At 40.5% G+C, this 21,508-nt stretch overlaps 1 long non-coding RNA gene across 1 annotated transcript in view; it reads right to left on the minus strand.

Moving 5' to 3' along the window:
• Nucleotides 1-21,508, minus strand: part of LOC105240301 — a 74,642-nt gene that overhangs the window by 6,617 nt on the left and 46,517 nt on the right. Inside the window, exons 12-14 of the long non-coding RNA XR_004624136.1 lie at nucleotides 13,299-13,386; nucleotides 3,692-3,848; nucleotides 1,723-1,879 (exon numbers count right to left, since the gene is read on the minus strand). This is a non-coding gene — a long non-coding RNA (uncharacterized LOC105240301). The remainder of the gene's footprint in view (nucleotides 1-1,722; nucleotides 1,880-3,691; nucleotides 3,849-13,298; nucleotides 13,387-21,508) is intronic.

Below are 21,508 nucleotides of genomic sequence, written 5' to 3' on the forward strand. Positions count from 1 at the left end.
GCGCCCCAGAAGCATATTTTTATGATATGCTAAGTAAAAGAAAAACAAAAAACAAAGATGAGTGAGAAAAGGTCTTAAGGAAGCATCTAGGACAGTGAAGGTCGTGGATGATGTGCTTGACAAATGGCTGAGGAAGCCAGAACACTGAATGGGAAGCATGGTTTGCATGATATCCGACCTCAAATACTTGAAAGAGCATCATTTTTAAGCAGGAAGGGGCAAATGCCGTACTGCAGAGAGCAGAGCATAGACAGATTCATGTTTTTTAAAATCCGGGGAAGCACATTTTAATTCGAGGAAGAATTTGAACACTTACTGGCAGAGAACAGATTGCACAGTGAGAAAGAAAACAGTGACACGAGCAGCGTGCAAGTCAAAGTTGGGTGGGTCGGTGGGGTCGGAGGGGAGCTTGATGCTTGATGCTCCACGTGGTGCTGGGAATGCAGCGTCCTCCGGTGAAGTGGCCGTTATTTCTGCCTGGCCATCTTCCATTCCTCATTTTGGTAACAGCCTGCCTGTGTTCTTTGTGGAACAGCTTCTTTTCCACCTCTCTAAGGTTTGAAGTTTGATAGAGCCAACGTCGTCCTCAGCTCCGGCAATGAGAATGTAGTTCTGATATAGACATTCAGTGCCTTGCATGTTTCTTAGCCAAGGAGGGCACATGGGTCATGCCAGGCAAATCTAAATCAGTCCTAATAGCGTTTTTTGTTTGTTTGCTTGTTTTTGTTTTGTTTTTGTTTTGTTTTGTTTTTTAAATATTTTATTTATTTATTTGACAGAGACAGCCAGCCAGCGAGAGAGGGAACACAAGCAGGGGGAGTGGGAGAGGAAGAAGCAGGCTCCCAGCGGAGGAGTCTGATGTGGGACTCGATCCCATAACGCCGGGATCACGCCCTGAGCCGAAGGCAGACGCTGAACGACTGCGCCACCCAGGCGCCCCTCAGGTTTGTTTTTTAAAGTAGGCTCCACACCCAGCATTGGAGCCCAACACTGGGGTTGAGCTTACAACCCCGAGATCGAGACCTGAGCTGAGATCAAGAGTCAGATGCTTAACTGACTGAGCCATTCAGGCACCCCCAGTCCTAGTAGTTCTTGAGAAACTGTTGGGAACAATTCTTTTCTTGACAGGATTGCTGAAGGATGAGATGTGGGCCCAGAACTTGTGGCAGCCATCTTGCTAGCAGTAAGGGGAAGGCTTGCCTGAGAATGGAACCAGTGCTGGGGAAAGTATAGCCAAGAGTGGAGAAGGGAAGTTTGGGTCCAGGTGCTTTTTGGGCCCCTACATCTAGCAATACCTAAAGCCACACTAACTGGATTTTTCAATTCTGTGTGCCAGTACGTTCCCTTTTTAAAATTTAAGCCAGTTGAATTGAGTTTCTCTTATTTGAAACAGAAAGAATCCTGAATGATGTGGATTTGTTCCAGCAAAACTCGAGTGCATGATCATGTACTCCATAAATGTAGCTTGGCAAATTTCTACTCATTTCTGGTAGTTCCCAGCATTTCTAGTAGTACTTTGTTGGTTTAGATATAGTTACTTACTATATGTTCTTAGAAATGATAAAAGCTCATTGCTATAAAAATTATATTTTACATTGATTTGGACAGTTTTTCCTATTTCATTTGAATTGATGAAGCTTTTTTAATTGAAGTGTAGTTGACACACAATGTTACATTAGTTTCAGGTGTGCGACACAGTGATTTGACAAGTCTGCACTTTACCCTGTGCTCACCACGAGTGTAGCTACCATCCGTCACCATGCAACGCCATTACAGTACCATTGACTGTATTCCCTTTGTTGGACCTTTTAACGAATTCGGAGGTTCTGTTCCATAGTGTGTACTTCATCTCAACTTGGTGAGCCTCCACCTGGAGCTCCTGAAAGGATTGATAAAAGCACATATTATTTTCAGTGTTTTAAATTTTAGGAATAGTATAACTTTACCTGAGGTCCATGACCGGCTTTTAAAAATAGATTTTTAATGAAGGGATTGTTTGAAAAGTATTTTATTTATTTATTTATTTATTTATTTATTTAACGATTTTATTTATTTATTTGATAGAGAGAGAGAGACAGCCAGCAAGAGAGGGAACCCAAGCAGGGGGAGTGGGAGAGGAAGAAGCAGGCTCCCAGCGGAGGAGCCTGATGTGGGGCTCGATCCCATAACGCTGGGATCACGCCCTGAGCCAAAGGCAGATGTTTATCGACTGTGCCACCCAGTCGATACTTTTAAAAGTATTTTTAAAAAAAAGAATTCACAACATTGGCAAAATATCAGGAGCTAGCTTGAGAGATGCTGTGTTAGGTAGGATTCTTGATTTCCATCAGCTCTAGCTAGAGTTAAACAGAAAAGGGGTTTATTAAAAGGATATTGGATAGGTTACAGACACGCTGGGAGGGCTGGAGAGCCCAGTTTCAGGCTAAGAATCCAAAGGAAAAGCTCCAGACTCTTAGCTTTGGTTTTCACAAGGAACTAATTGTTGTCATTGTCAAGGGCAGTTGGTCTGTCTTCTCTCTCTCTCTCTCTCTCTCTCTCTCTCTCACACACACACACACACACACACACACACACACACACACAACTTCTGTTCTTGGTTTCTTGCGTCACTAACTCCTTGGTCAAAAGTCTAGCTCTGAACCTAAGTCTGATGAAATCTGTCTTCAAGGGAAGCTGCTAAGTACCTAGTGTTCTCAGTCTCTGTAACAATAGGCTCTCTGCTCCACGTCCAGACTTCTAAGTGGAGAATTTCCCAAATATAGAAAGGGGGTTGTTGCTGTGTAGCCAGAATGAATCACAGATGTCCACTGTAAGCCCAGCCTTTGGCAGATCGGCATCAGCTACAAGCTTCTCTTCATACTTAAAGTTCCAGAAAAACAATGCTTGCTCTTAACCTAAAGTAACTTTTCTTCCCCATATAAAGGGAATGAGCTGAAGTCTTTTCCAGATTGCAGTCCAAGCTTTCTGGAAGATGTGCAGTTCTCCTGGAGTTGTTCCATTGTCTTGTCTCAATATCCTATGAACTATGCACTAATATTTAAAAGTTAACCACCACTAAAATACCCTACGTAAATCACTGGAGTAATGGAGGAAAATACAGGAAAACGTGATAGAATATACAAATACACATGTGAAAGAAAATATGGATAGATGCTTCAGTTCGTGCTTTTGCAATTCATCTTTGTGCTCTATTTGTGTTTTGACTTGCTTCCTTCGTCAGTTTCACCTTTCTTTTGCCCTCAACCAAGGTTTACCTATAACTTCATCCCTGAGAAAGCTGACCCCTTGCCCATATTTCCTGTACTGTGTGGTTGTGGATTTCCTTTAACTTTTATCACTGGAAATGGCAGTAGTAAGAGTACCTCAGAAAACTTCCAGTAACACTTTTTTACCCTCATTGTATAATAGCAACACTCTTTCCCCCTTATAGCTAGCACCAGTCCTTCTTGTCATACCATAATCCTCGTTTTCACTGCTGATCTGTGGCTTCAGAATCGTAAACGAAGAAGTAGCAATCTCAACTTTCAGTTAAGCCAGTCTTTACTTGATGCCCTGTGGGAGTAGCCCTCCCTTGCCCAGTCAGAGCCCCCACACCAGTGAAGCCTGAAATGACTGGAGTAGGATGAGAATTTTTGTGAGGCATCAGTTGAATTTGTTTGAGGTATCCCTCCCATTTCTGCCCCTTGCTTACCAGATTCACGCATTCTGGCTGTGGAATTGTCAGTCCCAGAAATGGTTACGGAACTGTGGTGGTTCAGAGCACACACCATATCTTAGAGTAGTGCCCCAGCTTCATGGAGTGTTGTCTTCAAACTGACATTGCAAAATTTTATTAAGGTCAACTGCTTCTGGATAATGGGAATATATGGTAAAGCCAGTGATTCCATACACATTAATCCATTTTCTTCTTCACCATAAAAAAGTTTCTTGATCAGAAGTTGTGTTGTGTCAGGGCACCTGGGTGGTGCAGTCAGTTGTGTCTGACTCCTGGTTTTGGCTCAGGTCACAACCTCAGAATTGTGAGATTGAGCCCTGCCTCAGGCTCTGCGCTCAGCGCAGAGTCTCCTTGAGACTCTCGCTCTCCTTCTTACCCCACCCTGCTTGCCCTTTCCCTCAAATAAATAAATAAATCTTCAAAAAAAGTTACATTGTGTCATACTTCATATAGAGAATATATTTGATCTTTGGTAATTCTGGCAGAAACATGGTGGGCAGACACAAATACAGAATAATCATCTGATTAATAATTATTAATCATCATTATCCCCAAATAATTGCACTCTCCATTGTAGAAGGAGTCCAATATAATCAACAGGCCACCAGGAAGCTAGCTGGTCTCCAGACAGTATGGAAACTTAAATGTTGCTGGTTCAAGCCTGGGGTTGGGGGGCAGCGGGGGAGGCAGTATCATACTAAAAGGTATTTAGTGTTTGTTTTGTTCTGTTCTGTTTTGTTTCTCAGAGCCAGTTCTGGTTTGGGTCTTTTGGGAAGATTTCCTTGGTTATTTAAGCTGAATGCTGGTTCTTCAGCTCTCCCAGTGATTCTGTGACCTACTCTATATGCTACTGTCCTGTCTAATTCAATTAGCATTATTTTAAGTGCTTATAACTAAGTAATAAGTAACCTTGAAATAGATGCTTTTATGAAAGGTGTTTATGAATCGACATTCCACAAATTGAACATTCATCTGATTGCTTACTCCAAAGCACCAAATAGCTGTCTGATAGGTGTCTCTTAACATGTCCAAAATATAACTCCTGCTTTTTCCACCATTCCTCCCTAAGTCCTATCTTTATTTATGATGCCACCATGCTCCCCGTTGCTCAGACCCAAAACCTTACTTTCTCTCATCATTATAGACCCACATCTAGTAAGTCCTTCAGCTTTGCTTTCAGAATTTGATCTGAATCCACATATCACCCCAATTTCTACCTCATCAGAGCCTTCATCATCTCTTACCTGGACCATTGCCCTAGACCTGTAACTAGTTTCTCTCTTTTCATTCTTTCCCCATATGGTCTGTTCAGTACACAGCAGCCAAAGTGATGTTTAAAAAATTTAAGTCAGACCATATCATTCCTGTTATGGACTGAATGTTTGTGTCTTCCCCCCACCACACACACACCCCAAAATTTGTATGTTAAAGTTTTAAAATCCCATATGGCTATATCTGAAGATGGGTGCTGAGTAATTAAGTTTAAATGAAGTCCTAAGAATGGGGCCATGATCTGATGTGATTAGTATTTTTATAAAAAGAGATACCATTAACAACAACCTGAAAAAGAAATAACACAATCCCATTTAAAATAGCATCAAAAATAAAATAATTAGGAAAAATTTTAACCTAGGGGGTGAAAGATCTGTACACTAAAACTCTTAAGATTTTAATGAAAGAAATTAAAGAGGACATAAACAAATGGAAAGCTATCCTGTGTTCATGGATTGAAACAATATTGTTAAAATGTCCATACTACCTAAAGCCATCTGTAGATTTAAAACAGTCCCTATAGAAATTCCAGTGGCATTTTTCACAGAAATAGAAAATACTAAAATCCATATGGAACCACAAAAGACCCCAAATAGCCAAAGCAATCCTGTGAAAGAACAAAGCTGGAGGCATCATACTTCCTGATCCCAAAGAATATTAGGAAGCTATAGTAATCAAAACAATATGGTACTGTTATAAAAATAGATACGTAGGCCAAAGTAACAGGGTCAGGAACCCAGAAATAAACCCTTGCATATATAGTCAATAAATATTTTACAAGGGAACCAAGAATACTCAATGGGGAGAAGATAGTCTCTTTAATAAATGGTGTTTGGAAAACTGGATAATGACATGAAAGAATGAAATTCAACCTCATGTTACACCAATCACAAAAATTACCTTAAAATGCATTAAAGACGTAACTATACAAGACCTGAAGCTGAAAACTCATAAAATAAAACAGGGAAAAAGCTGCTTCTGTTTTTTTTCTCTTAAGATTTCATTTATTTATTTGAGAGCGAGCGAGAGAGAGTGGGAGAGCACAAGCAGGGGGGACGGGCAGAGGGAGAAGGAGAAGCACCCCACTGAGCAGGGAGCCAGCTGCAGGGCTTGGTCCCAGGACCTTGGGATCATGACCTGAGTCGAAGGCAGACGCTGAACCAACGGAGCCACCCGGGCGCCCTGGGAAAAGGCTTCTTTACATTTGTCTTGGCAACGATTTTTTGGATATGATACCAAAAGCATAAGCAACAGAAGCAAAAATCAACAAGTGGGACGACATCAAACTGAAAACCTGCACAGCAAAAGAAATCATGAAGTGAAAAGGTAACCTATAGAATGAGAGAAAATATTTGTAAATCATAAATTTGATAAGGGGTTAATATCCAAAGTGTATAAGGAACTCATATAATGCAACAGCAAAAAAACCAAAAAGCAAAAAACTAATCCAAATAAAAATGAACAGAGGATCTGAATAGATGTTTTTCTAAAGAAGACATACAAGTGACCAAGAGGTATGTGAGGTGGTGTTAAACATCACTGATAATCAGGGAAATGCAAATAAAAACCACAATGAGATATTGCGTCACACCTTTAGAATGGCTGTTGTTAAAAAGACAAGAAATAACAAGTGTTGGTGAGGTTGTAGAGGAAAAGGAACACTTATACACTGTTGGTGGGAATGTAAATTGTTACAGCTGCTGGAAAACAGTATGGAGGTTCCTCAAAAGATTAAAAGTAGAACTATCATGTGATCCAGTAATTCCCCTTCTGGTATGTATATCCAGTGGAAATGAAAATAGGATCTCAAAGAGATATCTGCATCCCCATGTTCACTGCAGCATTATTGACATTAGCCAGGATATAGGAACAACCTAAGTGACTGTCTATGGATGATTGGACGAAGATGTGGTATGGGTGTGTGCGCACACTGACACAGACGCAGACACATGCACTGTGAAATATTATTCAGCCACAGGAAGGAAGGAAATTCTGCGTTTGTGACAACATGGGTGGATCTTGTGGGCATTATGCTAAGTGAGATAAGCCAGACAGAGAAAGTATACTGTTTGATCTCACTTTTATATGTAAACTAAAAAAGCTGAATGCATAGAAACAGAGTAGAATGGTAGTTGCCAGGGGCTGGGGCGTGTGAAAAATGGGAAGATGTCAGTCAAAGGGTACAAACTACTACTTAGAAGATGAATACGTTCTGGGGATCTACCGTATAGCATAGAGACTGTAATTGACAACACTGTATGATATATTTGAACATTGCTACAGGAGTAGATCTTAAATGATCTCACCACACACATACACACACACACGTGGTAATTATGTGAAGTAACAGGTGTTAATTAACCCTATTTTGGTAATAATTTCGCAGTATGTAAGTATATCAAATCATCATGTTGTATACCTTAAACTCACACAGTATCATATGTCAGTTATATTCTCAAAGCTGGAAAAAAAAAGATACCAGCGCTTGCTTGCACTTGCACGAGGTCCCTTGCTCTCTGGCTCTTTCCCCTTTGTGAGCACAAACTGATGAAAAGCTCTGTATGACGTAGTGAGAAGGTGGCCATCTGCAAGCCAGGAAGGGAGTCCTCCCCGGAAAACGGCCACGCTGACACCCTGACTTGGAGCTGCCAGCCTTCAGAACTGTGAGAAACTAAATTTCTGTTGTTGAAGCCACGTGGTCTGTAGTATTTTGTTAGGGGAGCCTGGGCTGACTAAGACAGCTCCCCACTTAGACATGTGGAACCAATCCAGAGTTCTCACCATTACTTAAAAAGCCCAGCATTATCCTACCGTGCATGCCACCAGCTTCTCCCACATTCACATAGCACCAGGTACCCTGGCTCTCTTGCTGTTCCGTAAACACTGTGCACAGTTCTTCCCATTTCAAGGGCTGTGCAGTTGCTTTCCCTCTGCTTGAGTCAGCTTGCCCAGACCTCACGTCTCAGCCCCTTGCTTCATCCTGATCTCTAACGCCTTCTCCACACCTCCCGCTCATGCCCCATCACGTTATCCTCACACAGCTTTCTTCATAATGCTGATCCCCACCTAAAATTACTTGTCATTTTACTGTTTTTCTAAAATATCTTCCCCCAGAGTGCCTGAGTGGGCCAGTCAGTTAAGCGGCTGCCTTCGGCTCCAGTCATCATTCCAGGGTGGGGATTGAGCCCCGGCTCGGGCTCCCTGCTCAGCGGGAGCCTCTTTTCCCTCTCCCTCTGCCGCTCCCCCTGCTTGTGCTTGCTCTCTCTGATTCTCTCTGTCCCCCTGTGGCAAATAAATAAATAAAAACAAAACCAAAACCAAAATAAAACCTTCCCCACTGATAGATGAACTCCGATTTGGGCAAGAATATAGTCTGTCTTGTGTACCATTGTGTTCTAGACACGTTCTTATTGAAAATGCTAGTCTTCCAAACATTTTTTTTTTTTAAGATTTTAGGGAGAGAGCAAGAGAGAGCAGGAGCAGGGGGGAGGGGTAGAGGGAGAGGGAAAAGCAGGCTCCCCGCTGAGCAGGGAACCCCCCCCCCATGTGGGACTTGGTCCCAGGACCTTGGGATCATGACCTAAGCCAAAGGCAGACGCTTAACCGACTGAACCATCCAGGTACCCCCCCCCAAACGTTGTTTTAAAAAAGCCATATATAGTTTAAAAAAAAATTTGCACATGAAACAACAGGCAGAGTTTTAAAAACTATATACTAAATGAACTAATAACTTTCTAGGAAAAATCAATAACATTTAAAGTCAGACGGTTTGCTAAAAATACAACACCGCTGAGTAATGACGTAGCATTACTCTGCCAGAAATACATAGAAAGGGAAAGCCCTCAGCTTACTATTTATGATAGAAACACCTAAAAAACTCTTCTTAACGGACTATAAAAAATAGATGTTTAAATATAGTTGCCTTGACCAACTTATCCTGTCATTAGCTTTCACCCTTTGGCCTTGTCCCAGGAATTTTTGTTTCTGTACTGAAGCAATTGTAAAGAAAAGAAATGATGTGCACCTATGATGCCTTTAGGTTGACAGTGTAATTAAGATTAGCAGCTGGAGACAAAGCAAACCCCAGCTAGAGATTTCTGTATTTTGGTAAACTCTCCCTCCTACAGCCCTCCAGCGATAGCACAGCTGCTGTGAGCAATGCTGCGAGGCATTTTGCTCACACACACAGTTCAGCCAGGAGTGGGTGGCTTCAGGCAACCAGGAAGACAGCTTTAAATTGGCAGCGTCATTTTCCTGATTTGACCCCATGACTGAAGCATCTTGCTTTGGGATTTGGGTCAATCAGCACATATTTAGTGCTGACTTTGTGTCCAGAACACTGTTAACTCAGCAGGATAACACACGCAAAGGCAGAAAGTTAGAGGCAAGGGGGGAAAAAGGGCAAAATAACAAAAAGCGAGGTTTAAGAAATTTTGTTACTTTGAAGAAAGTTTGCAAACCATTAAATGTAGGAGATAAGCGTAGGTTTAGAGATATGTGAGGTAAGGAATCATGTACAGCTATAATCTATTGATTTAAACGAAATGTGTCTATCAAATGTATGCTAAATACACTGGGTAAGTATATTTTTAAAACTTGTAACTTATTTCTCAGTGAGAACTATAGGGATGGCATGGCTGTTTAATGATATTAAATTCTATATCACCCCTCCCCTAAAAGGTCTCATCTTTTCGAAATTAAACAATTATTGGAAAACGCTTAGAAGTTCAAATGTGAGGTACAGTGAAGCATTACCAGGTAGTGCCTAGAATTCTAGTGATTCCTAAAATGCACTCTAATGGCAAAAAGAAGGCAGTGTCAAGGCCTACATCAGAAAAGAACCCATCACTATGAGGACCTGTCACCTCAGAGACAATCTCACCTGCTGTCCCAGCTCCTTTCACATCCTTGACTTTCAAACCTCCTCCTCTTGTCTTGCAGCCCTATTTCTGGTCCAGGAGAGACTAGACCAGGCCATGTGCATTAAACTGTAGAAATGTCACAGCCCTGAGTATTTTATGTGTGGAGCAAGTCCTCCTGACTTGGAACCCTTGACATAGAAAACCACTATGGTTTTGCACCATCAGGTCTATCAGTAAAGTGACTGAGATTAAGTTTCTACTTTTCACATCCTCTGGCCTCTTAGCAGTGACCGCGTCTCCTCCCTCACAGAGAATCGCAGTAAATAGGTGTTTAACCAGCTCATGGTTCATTTTTCTTATCTCAAGAGTTTGCCCCTTCACTGGAAGTTGTTTTCTTTGGTTCAAAAGTGGGTCCCCTATTCTCTCTTGTAATATTTTGTGTCATGGATTGTTTCCTTAAAAAACTATATTTCAGTATCACCCTTCTTCCCCCTATAAAGCACATTTTATCTCACTACTATGAAAAAATATAAATAAAGTACTTTTCCTCAACTCCACACTCCCTTCCTAGCTGGCTGCCCTGTTTCTCTACCCCTGCTCTCTTGTTCATAGCTGAGCGCCACGAAGAAATGGGCTTCAGTCTGGTTATGCTTTTCCTTATATCCCATTTTCTCTTCAGTTTCTAACTTCTTTCCTTTTAGCTTGGTTTCTTACACTTCTCTGGTAAAACTTATCAAGGACTTATCTATTTCCAAATCCCTTGCTCTTTTTAGTTCTCACCTTAAATTATCTGTTGTGCTTCTGCTGTGGACACTTCCTTCTTCCCTCTTCCCTCCCTTGTTGCCAGAAAATTTCTCTGATCACTCCTTTATTCTTCTTGATGGGTGCCTGCTATTTATATGCTGGCATTGCTTTTTTTTATTACTCCACAATATTTCTCTAGGAAAGAGTATGTGTGCAAAACCCCTAGACCTGTGTATCCTTCCTGCCTTTTCTGTATGTAGCCTGTGGCCACATGGCCAGTTCCGTCTTCACGCTTTGTCTCCATCTGCAGCCCCAGATCAATCGAGCTCAATATGTCCTAAGCAGAGATCGCGTCTCTCAAAACTTCATCCCCAGTCTCTTTTTCCTTACTTTAACAAATGTCACTCTCTTTCTATGCCAAATGGTTTCTTGCCTCTATATTTTTATCTGTTCTCTTCCCTCTTCTGAGGTTATACTTTTGTCATACTTGTCTGCCTAGGGATACTTACCCATCTTCAAATTTGAGAATTGCCTCTGTCATGAAGCATTACCAGCCTGGCCTAGAAAACGTAATGACTGACAGCTGCCTCCTAACACTTAAAGAGGTGTCTAGAATAGTATGTGTAGTACTGAATTGTGAAGAAGCATGTTGTAGGGAGAGGGAAGAACACAGGGGAAGAAAACCCTAACATAGAAGGAACATGGGGCTTTGAGGGACCACCAGGGCTCAGTGTAGTGGAGCATTAAGTCATAGGGACAGTGGCATAAAAAACAATTGAAGAAGGTAAAGTCTTAATCAGGCAAGGCCTTGAGGGCTAGGGTAAAATTTTTTGTATTGTATCCTAACTATCGTGGGAAGCCAAGAATTTCTCTAAGGCTGGAAGTGGCAAGAACCAAATTAGGTTTTAAAGTGATGTGTAAGGCTGCAGCGTAAATAGATTTTAGGGAAGCAAGATTATTAAAGAGGCAACTAGTTAGAAAGTCTTTACAGTAATTCAGCTGAAAAACAATAGTCACTTAGCCTGGGTTTGTAGTAGGAATGATGGGGAACACTCAACGTTTTTAACCAGTTCTCTCTAACTAGCGGACAGATGAGACTATGTTGCTTGATTAAACTAACGATCTGTTTCAGGATGTTCCATGGTCATTACTGGCTGCATCCTATGACCATCTGGAGACCAGAATGACCAGCCAAACCTTGTGTCTTTGCACACACACAAAAACAACTTTCACAAAATTCACTGGCATGTTCCTTAAAGTTTGCTGTGTTCTTTGAACTCTTCTGACCTTGAGAAAATGCTTTGCCCACAAAAAACTTCAGCCAATTGAACTTGGACTCTTCTTAAAGGTCATATGGACTCATGTATTAAAAATACTATTTTGTACATTTCTCTTTCCTTTGTTGGCTCCAGATACTGAATTTCTCTCAGAGCTAACAAAGAATAAAGGGAGATCAATGAAGAAAATGAATTTTAGGGACCAAAATATCTAGTCTAGCTCTGAATTCAAAGCTTATAGCCTTAGTTGCAAAGATGTTTCATTATTAAATCAGTTATGCAATGTTCATTCCATAAATATTTATTGAGAACTGATTATGATCTCAGATTCATGCTTGATGTTATGGATGACAAAGCCATTGACCTCCGTGGAACTCACTATCAGACTATCAGAAAGAGACTTTTTGTTAATAAGTCAGCAATCTACCATGCCCCCCAAGATAACTCAATGTTTAATAGATCATTAAAGCTTAATTTACTACTGTCTTTATATAATCAAGGCCAAATGAAAAAACCCAGACTATTTTCTAATGGCTTTTAATACCGTATACTGTAAATCTGGATTATTAAATTCATCTGAGTTGGCTGTCTTCCTACTGTCCAGCCCATATCTGCTAAACAGGTACCAATTTTCTCTTAAGTTGTTTCTTCAGTGGATGTAAAATGATTTCTTGGGGCGCCTGGGTGGCTCAATCAGTTGGGTAGCAAAGTCTTGATTTTTAGCTCAGGTCATGATCTCAGGGTTCTGGGATCAAGCCCAATGTCAGGCTTTGTGCTCAGCAGGGAGTCTGCTTGCAAGTCTCTCTCCCCCTCTGCCTGTCCCCCAGCTTGTGCTCTCCCTCTCAAATAAATAAATCTTTAAAATAAATAAATAAAAATAAAATGATTTCTCACATTCCTTTTATGATACAGTAACCATAAAAATAAACAAACATGAAAAGTTGTTGAAAATAAAAGTACACCTATATGGGAGTATAAATTCCCTGTGACCACTTCTAAATATTTTAAAAGAAATTCTCAATAAGAATTGGATTTCCAAAATAGGCAAGGAAAACCATCATAGTTCATTGCACTGTTGGAAAGTGTCTTCTCTGGGACTTTTAGGGATGAGTTTACTCCTTACAATCAGGTTCATTAATGGCAGCCTCATTTGACTCTGAGGGAAGTTACCATTTCTTATTAGCTAAACTGCTAGCAAGATAGTTTCTTAATTATTTATACTAAGTTACAACATACCTGAAACACACTTTTAATGCTTATTAAATGAGGTGCAGCTTTTTTTTTTTTTAATGCCAGGTTTGTATGTACATCGTCCTTGTTTCTGATTTTAGTGATTGCTGTGAAATCTTGAGTAGAATCCTGAAAACTTTCAATCATTGGACTTTCTCTACCAATCAATTCATTCATTTATTCAGCAGATATTCTTACCTATCATGTGCCGGTCAGAGATAGGACATAGCAGTGGAGATAAAGTCATGAACAGAGAAGGCCTCTGCCATCATAGGCCTGCACATCGCTGTGGATTGATATGCATAGTATCAGAATAGTGAGAAAAATATGTAGTGTGACATATGGAGTAAAAATCAGCCGAGGAAGGTGCTACACGGCATACTGATTAAAAACAAAATGGTAGTTGTAAGAATAGGCCCCCTTATCATTTGGATATCATAGTGACCTCACATATTAGAATATACATCTGTTTATTACTTGCAAGTAATTATAATGGGTAGGAAGCCCTATAGGTTCATATAATATTCAAAATAACTGGTTCTGTATTTTGTATATCATCAATCAAATTACATATTGAAGATAAGCTATAATAACAATGAGTTTTTCTTTGTAAAGTTCCACTGTGGAACTCAACTGGTTCAAATTATAACTTCTTAGAACTTTGTTTCCGTTGCTCTGAAGTGGAAACTGGCTTAAATTGGCTCTACAAAGTAGAGAATATAATAATCTGGTCCTTGCCTGTGTATATGCATTTACTTTCCAACTCACGTCCTACATTTGAAGGTCTTTTGACCCTTCATATCAAGTTTGGCTGAGGTTCTAGGGAAGTGTCATCTTGTTTCAAATTAGGATAACCTCGAGCAGACTAGAACCAAGGTACTTGATTAGATACTCATTTGATTATATTACATATCCCTTTTATAAATACACTAGATTCCTCATGACTTCCCGTAACTTTAAATTCCTAGTAGGCTGCTTCCAAAATTTCCAAAACTAATTTTTCTCACAAAAGATGAAAATACGGGGCGCCTGGGTGGCACAGCGGTTAAGCGTCTGCCTTTGGGTCAGGGCGTGATCCCGGCGTTATGGGATCGAGCCCCACGTCAGGCTCCTCCGCTATGAGCCTGCTTCTTCCTCTCCCACTCCTCCTGCTTGTGTACCCTCTCTCGCTGGCTGTCTCTGTCAACTAAATAAATAAAATAAAATCTTTAAAAAAAAAAAAGATGAAAATACTCTTCAAATACATGACATTTTGAATAATATTTTCCAGTTCTAAATCTGACTAGCAAACCCGGAACTCCACTTCCAAATTCCATTGCCTTCTTACAATCTGTGTTTCCTTTCCTCCCCTCACCCCCCTCCGCCCTAAGTAGTGGTATGCTCGTAAAGTTTAATGGCTGGCTCTTCAGGGTAAAAAGACCTGACTTACTGTGTATTCCCATTTCTGTGGCGTAAGTACTCCTAGCATGGCTGATTTTGAACTATCACTATGACATCATTGAAAGTGGAGTTACAAAGACATGCCCATGGTTGATTGTCGTGAATCGGGTTGTGCCAGCTCTTTTATCCACTGACAACACACACCTCTGTATCCACTGGAAGACACATAGCATTTGACCTGTTAAAACTCTTGTTTAACTGTTTCAGGCAGCTTTTCGGGTTGTAGTTGGGAATATTGGACATAAGATAAGTGAATCTGAAATCTAGTTTATAAGCAAGACAACTGCCAAGATGCAGTCTTCCTAAGTATCAACAGTAATGATTATTAATGATGATTTTACACCTCAAAGGAAAGCACTAAAGATTTATTTGAATTACAAATTCCTGATGTTTAAATTCTAGTCTCCCATCTATTCTTGATTGATTAAAAAAAAAAAACTATTATTTTTCATTGAGAGGTAAAGGCTTTATGAAATTTTGTTCTTGGCATCCCTGCACGGATCCACTAGCCAGTTGACTATCGGCTGGCCAGCACATGATTAACTTAAAAAGTATTATAAACATAGCAATATTTAATTATAATGACATTGGGTTGTTTTCATTGTTGAAGGACAGTGTGTCTTGAAGATAACTCAAACTGAGCTATTTTGAAATTTAATACAAAATCCCCAGTAACAAGTGTTAACAGAAATAGCAACATTTTAAACTTCCAAAATATTACATAATATATAAAAGTTCCATTTCATGCTTGTAAGAATTACACATGAAATCACACAATTTTTTGTCATTGCACAGATATGCATGACCTTCGGATTGTAGCCCTTGTACGTGCCTAGGAGAGAAGAAATGCTTGACTGTGGCCTTTGAGTAAGCATCACCGATAGCAGCATGCAAACAGCAACATGTACGGAATGTTGCATATGCTGAGCTGGCGGTGAAGAAACTATTCAGAAAACATTTGTTAAGCAATTATCACACTTACCAGAAATATACAAGATATTTTCATTTCAACTATTAATTACTTGAATTATGAATCGGAGGTAGACCAAAACCCAGTATCTGTAGTGTTCCATCACATTTTTAGACAGGCACTAATATATTTAATTATTTTCTTTTTTTTTTTTTCAAAGATTTTATTTATTTATTTGACAGAGATAGAGACAGCCAGCTAGAGAGGGAACACAAGCAGGGGGAGTGGGAAGAGGAAGAAGCAGGCTCACAGCGGAGGAGCCTGATGTGGGGTTCGATCCCAGAACGCCGGGATCACGCCCTGAGCCGAAGGCAGACGCTTAACCGCTGTGCCACCCAGGCGCCCCTATTTAATTATTTTCATCTGTACATCTCCTGTAAAATTATCTGAAAAATGGAAAAAAGCTCTTCTTTTAATTATATTGGCCTGTCACCCCCCAAATTTTTAGATGATTTTTCTCACAGATGAGCCAGAATTTTTCATCAAAATCACTAGTTTAAAAGTCTTACTGGTCTTGGGGCGCCTGGGTGGCTCAGTTGTTAAGCGTCTGCCTTCGGCTTAGGGCGTGATCCTGGCGTTAGGGGATCGAGCCCCACATCAGGCTCCTCTGCTGGGAGCCTGCTTCTTCCTCTCCCACTCCCCCTGCTTGTGTTCCCTCTCTCGCTGGCTGTCTATCTCTCTGTCAAATAAATAAATAAAAATCTTTAAAAAAAAAAAAAAAGTCTTACTGGTCTTATCTCAAAGGATCTGAGCTTAATAGTAATAATAATACTTCTCATTTTAAAGATGTTTACTCTAGTGATTCTAAGATTATTAGAATTATCCCCATTTTACACAGGGAAAAAAAGCTTGAAACTGAAGTTAGAACTGAAATGCAGTTTTTTGTTTTTTGTTTTTTTTACACTATAAATCCAAAGCATTTTGTAGGCACTTGCTGGAAAACCGCATATATTTTCTAGAGCCTTCCCCCAAATTTAGGGTATAGTATGAAATGCTCATTGAATGTTCTTCTTTTTATCTTCTTCATAAATGTTGATGTTTTGAAGGTTCCCACTTCTTACATTATATTTGATTTCTAGTAGAACTCTTACCTTCTCTCCATCTGTGTCTTACAGTGGCCCTTTGCATTTTCATGTAAATGATAGACTCATCGAGTTGTATACACAAACACATAGAATTGGAATGGGAGTTGGAAAAGCGTGCTAGAGAAAGCAAATAGGAAGAGAGTTTGGGTGATTTTGTGGGGTATGTGTCAAGCACAGTGGCCAAGATATCCACACCTACAAATTTGTGTTTTTCTGCTAAGTTGTATCAGGCAAAGGGAAGAGAAACAAAAAAAATTGATGCCCCACCCCTTCCTCTGATAAGTTCAACGCCTCTGTAAGATTGTTTTCTGTAGCAGCTAACTAAAGTATTATGTCTCCAAAGATGGTGATCCTGTTCCTTACCACTTGGGGTCATTGAGAAAGAGACTAACATTAGAGTTAGGATTTCCTCATTCAGTGGAAAAATCCATGCTTAGCACCAGGCTGTTTTAAGGCTGTATGGTAGAGGAATGCAGTTGAATAACATTGACTGGAAAAAGGAACAATACACTTTGCTTTAGACTCTAAATGACCAAATTTCCAGAGATTTCCATTTTGGGGACTGTCAATCAGGAGCAGTATTGAGGAGCTAAATGTGTGCATGACTGGACTCCACGGCTGCTAAAAATGTTCCAGCTGCCAAATGGGGAGTGAATGTTTCGTCAGAGTGCAGCTGAGGGGTAAATGAGGACAGCCAGGCTTGGTACGCTGCCATAGTTGCCTGGGTATGTTCGCCTCATGCCATAGGCTTCCTTTCCCACCAGTCAGCTCCACCTTTCTCTCCTTTATGCTTAATAGGTATTCATACATTTAAATTTAAATGTAACTTTTTGTGTATTTTTGTGGGTATTTAGATGTTTTATGTCTTTTTGAGATAAAGCTTGTTAAGGTTAGAGATCATCTCTGGTTTGCTTACAACTCATGTGATCTGATTCACGATAATGTGAACTACGGAAGAGGGCGATGTTGCAGAACAAGGCGTTGGTTAATTTCCTCTGCTCTTGGGGGAAGTGCATGGCAGACTATGAGCTAATTCTAGAGGGTCTGTAGTTTCAGATTTAATGGCTTAATATAAGTGATAAAAGATAGATTTGAGGACCCATTCGGTATAGAAGTTCTCGCATAAGACCCTTCCTCAACAACAGCAAAAATCTCTCAATGGCATAACTAAGAAAAAAGGAAATAGTAAAGAAACTTGGCTCCCTTTGCATTAACTCTGGATGAGGGTAGGAAGTCTTGATGATATTTAACCTCAGGGTAGCTGTCAGCCTGAGTTTAGGGTCAGAATTGATACTCTGTATATGGCTCAAAATGCCCAAACTAAAAATTTACCTTAATGTGGTCCTGGATTGGCAGTGTTCCTGGATAGAATGGATAGAAAAATGCAGACTCTTTAAATCCAGGTCTTAAAGAGTTCTCACAAAGACTTTTCCAAGAAACAGGAGTATAGAATGAAAAAGTACAAAACAAGCCACTACGAGTAGGAGAAACAAAACAAGAAAATGGAGTATCATCCCCACAACAAAAATGAAAGGCCGGGGCGCCTGGGTGGCATAGGGGTTAAGCATCTGCCTTCGGCTCAGGGCGTGATCCCGGCGTTATGGGATCGAGCCCCACATCAGGCTCCTCCACTATGAGCCTGCTTCTTCCTCTCCCACTCCCCCTGCTTGTGTTCCTTGCCTCGCTGCTGTCTCTATCTCTGTCGAATAAACAAAAAAAATAAAATCTTAAAGAAAAAATGAAAGTCCATAGATATTGAAATTATAGGCTATGGAGTATATGATAATAAGCATGTTTAATATGCTTAAAGAAATTATTTTTAAAGAACTAAATAGGAATTATAGAAATAAGATATATAATAATTAAAATTAGAATCTCTACATATAACTTAAAAGCAGTTTATAGACACAGCTGAAGAGTGAATAAGTAGGCTGGATGATTAAAGAAATTTTCCAGAATTCCGCACAGTGATATGTACATTAAAACTGTTAGAAGATACAAATATTTATATTTAAGTGTAGCTGAAAGTATGCTAGTACTGTAAAAGATACAAATCTTCACATTCAGGTACATAAGGAACTCCTAGCAAGATAAATGAAATCCATCCCTAAACTTGTCATAGTTAAACTGCAGAACACCAAGAACAAAAGTAAAGGTTTGTTAACAAGATCAAAAAGAATGAGAACTCTGACCAGGAATCTGAAACTAGGTGGACTGAGCAGAACTCAAGAAGCTTCCTACTCTAGAATGACAGAGGAGGAGAAAAAGCAACGCGGTATATACCTCAAAACCCACAAACAGCTCAGCAGCGGCAGTATCTGATAATTTTGGGAGTGGGGGTAAAGTGGGGCCTAGAAAAGGAGGATTGACTCAACGTTGAGGAATTAGATACCCAAAGCCTTATAACTCGTATAGCCAGGAGATTGCCATTTTTGTCCTTCAGCAGAGACTGCAGGTGTATCCCCAGAGAGGACAGAACATTAGAGGTGTCAGGGCATAGCTGCGGGCAGCGCTGGCTACCACAATGAAAACCGAACCAATTAAATGAAATGTTTACATACTGGCTGTGGAGATACCCCCATTCCTGCACCAGCCTCCTGGCTCTGAAACATGAGCAACCAGGTTTTACTGGCAAGGAAGTAGAAAGGAAGAATCTCTCCTGGGGAATCTTCCAGTTTCTCACAAGCACCTATAGGCACACATATCAGCAATTCCCCAATGAAATAGTTTAATCAAAACACCTTGACATAAGCTTGTGGTCAGTAAGCCCCATGCATGGACGTGGAACTCCAAACGTCTTTTTAACACCCCATTTTTATTTTTATTTTTATTTTTTTTAAGATTTTATTTATTTATTTGACAGAGAGACAGCGAGAGAGGGAACACAAGCAGGGGGAGTGGGAGAGGAAGAAGCAGGCTCCCAGCGGAGGAGCCTGATGTGGGGCTCGATCCCATAGCTGGGATCACGCCCTGAGCCAGAGGCAGACACTTAACGACTGCGCCACCCAGGCGCCCCGTAACGCCCCGTTTTTAAATGAGAGCTAGCAGCCAGGGATCACTGTGAGGTATTGAGGAATTTCAGAAAGAGACCTAAAACAAAGAAACAGAAAAAAGCATCCTTAAGAAGACAGACCAAATGAGCAAGATAAAAAATATTTTTAGGTTATTATATATATTCAGAGAGATAAATAATATAGTGCAGCCGTAAAAGAATAGATGCTTTATTAAAAGGACAGGAAGAAGGAACTGTGTAAGAACGACCACCGGGTTTTTCCCTCCTGAGCCTTTCTCCTTTACTGCTCACCCAGAGCACTTCTCTGTGTCACTTCTCATACTTCTGGTCGATTCCGCATGACACCAGTTGGGTGTTCTGCAATTTAACTCCATTATGACCCTGTCTACCTGGAGGTATCATCAGGTCCAACAGGTCACAGGCTCAGTCCCACAAGACTGACCCCCCGCTTCAGATGCTAATCCCAAGTAGTGGGGCCACAAATTACCCACAGTTTTAGTCAGATTTGGCTACAAGTCAGAGGTTCCCATGACTTCCTCTCAAGTTTGATTAATTTGCTAGAGCAGCTTCCAGAACTCAGGGAAACACTTAACGTTTACCAGTTTTTTAAAAGGATATGATAAAGGATATAGGTGAAGAGATACATAGGAGGAATTCTGGGAGGGTTTTGAGGGCAAGAGCTTCTGTCCCTGTGTAATTTTGGGGCATGTCCCCCTCCTGGTGTGGGTATATTCACCAGCCTGGAAGTGCTCTGAACCCCCATATTATTGGGATTTTATGGAGACTTCCTCATGTGGACATGATCAATTATTAACTCCATTTCCAGCTTCCTTCCCATCTCTAGGAAAGTGGGGGTAGGGCTGAAAATTCCAAGCTGCTAATCATGGTTTGGTCTTTTTGTCGACCAGCCCCCATCCAGCAGCCCCCCTAGGGTCACCCCATTAGAACAAAAGATGCTGCTGGTGCTCTTACCAGTTTCCTAAGCAGTGCTGTGCCAGGAACTGGGGCAGAGACTAATACGTAATCTCACAGGAGCCACTGGAAAGTATAAACATAATAGAAATTAGAAGGATTTAAAGGTAGAATTAAGAAAATCTTCCAGAAAGTAGAGCAAAAAGGCAAAGAGATAAAGAATCAGAGAAAATAAAAGAAAGGTAAGACACCAGCCCATCATATCCAAAATTCAAGTAAGAGTAGGGAATGTAGACAAACAGCAAAAAAGTCATATAATGGTATTTCATAGAGCAGAAGTTCAGGAATTTCCAGAGTGAAAAGGCTCACAGAGTGCTCAACACATGGATAAAAATAAACCCACAACAAGATACATCATTGTAAAATTTCAGAACACCAGGGGCAAAGAGCTTCCACAGAGGGTGAAAAGCAGGTTAACACACAAAGGCTAGAGAAGCAGAATGGCTTCAGATGTCTGAACAGCAATCCTGGACGCCAGACAGGAATGGAACAGTGCCTGCAAAATTCTGCGGTAAAGTTATTTCAACTTAGAATTCTATATTCTGTCAAGCTATCAGCATTAGAGAGGCAAACACAGAGAGGCTGTTAAGATAGGAGTGATGCTTTATTTTTCAAGTTTGCTGGAGAGTATCTCCATGTGCATTTTATTATTCTTTAAGCCATACAGGTATGTTCTATATATTATTTAAACTCTATCACAGAATTTTAAAAAACCCCAAAAAGTAGCCCCAGTAGGGCGAAATGTTAGAACTTAGGAATTGAATGATGGGTACGTGCATGTTCTGTTGTTCTCTGTACATTTTGCATACTTAATGCATATTATGATAAAATATTTTAATAAAACTTTTTAAAGAGTAAAGGTTTGGGGGCGCCTGGGTGGCACAGTGGTTAAGCGTCTGCCTTCGGCTCAGGGCGTGATCCCGGCGTT

This window comes from Ailuropoda melanoleuca, chromosome 3 (assembly GCF_002007445.2).
Source record: "Ailuropoda melanoleuca isolate Jingjing chromosome 3, ASM200744v2, whole genome shotgun sequence".
Classification (NCBI taxonomy): domain Eukaryota; kingdom Metazoa; phylum Chordata; class Mammalia; order Carnivora; family Ursidae; genus Ailuropoda; species Ailuropoda melanoleuca.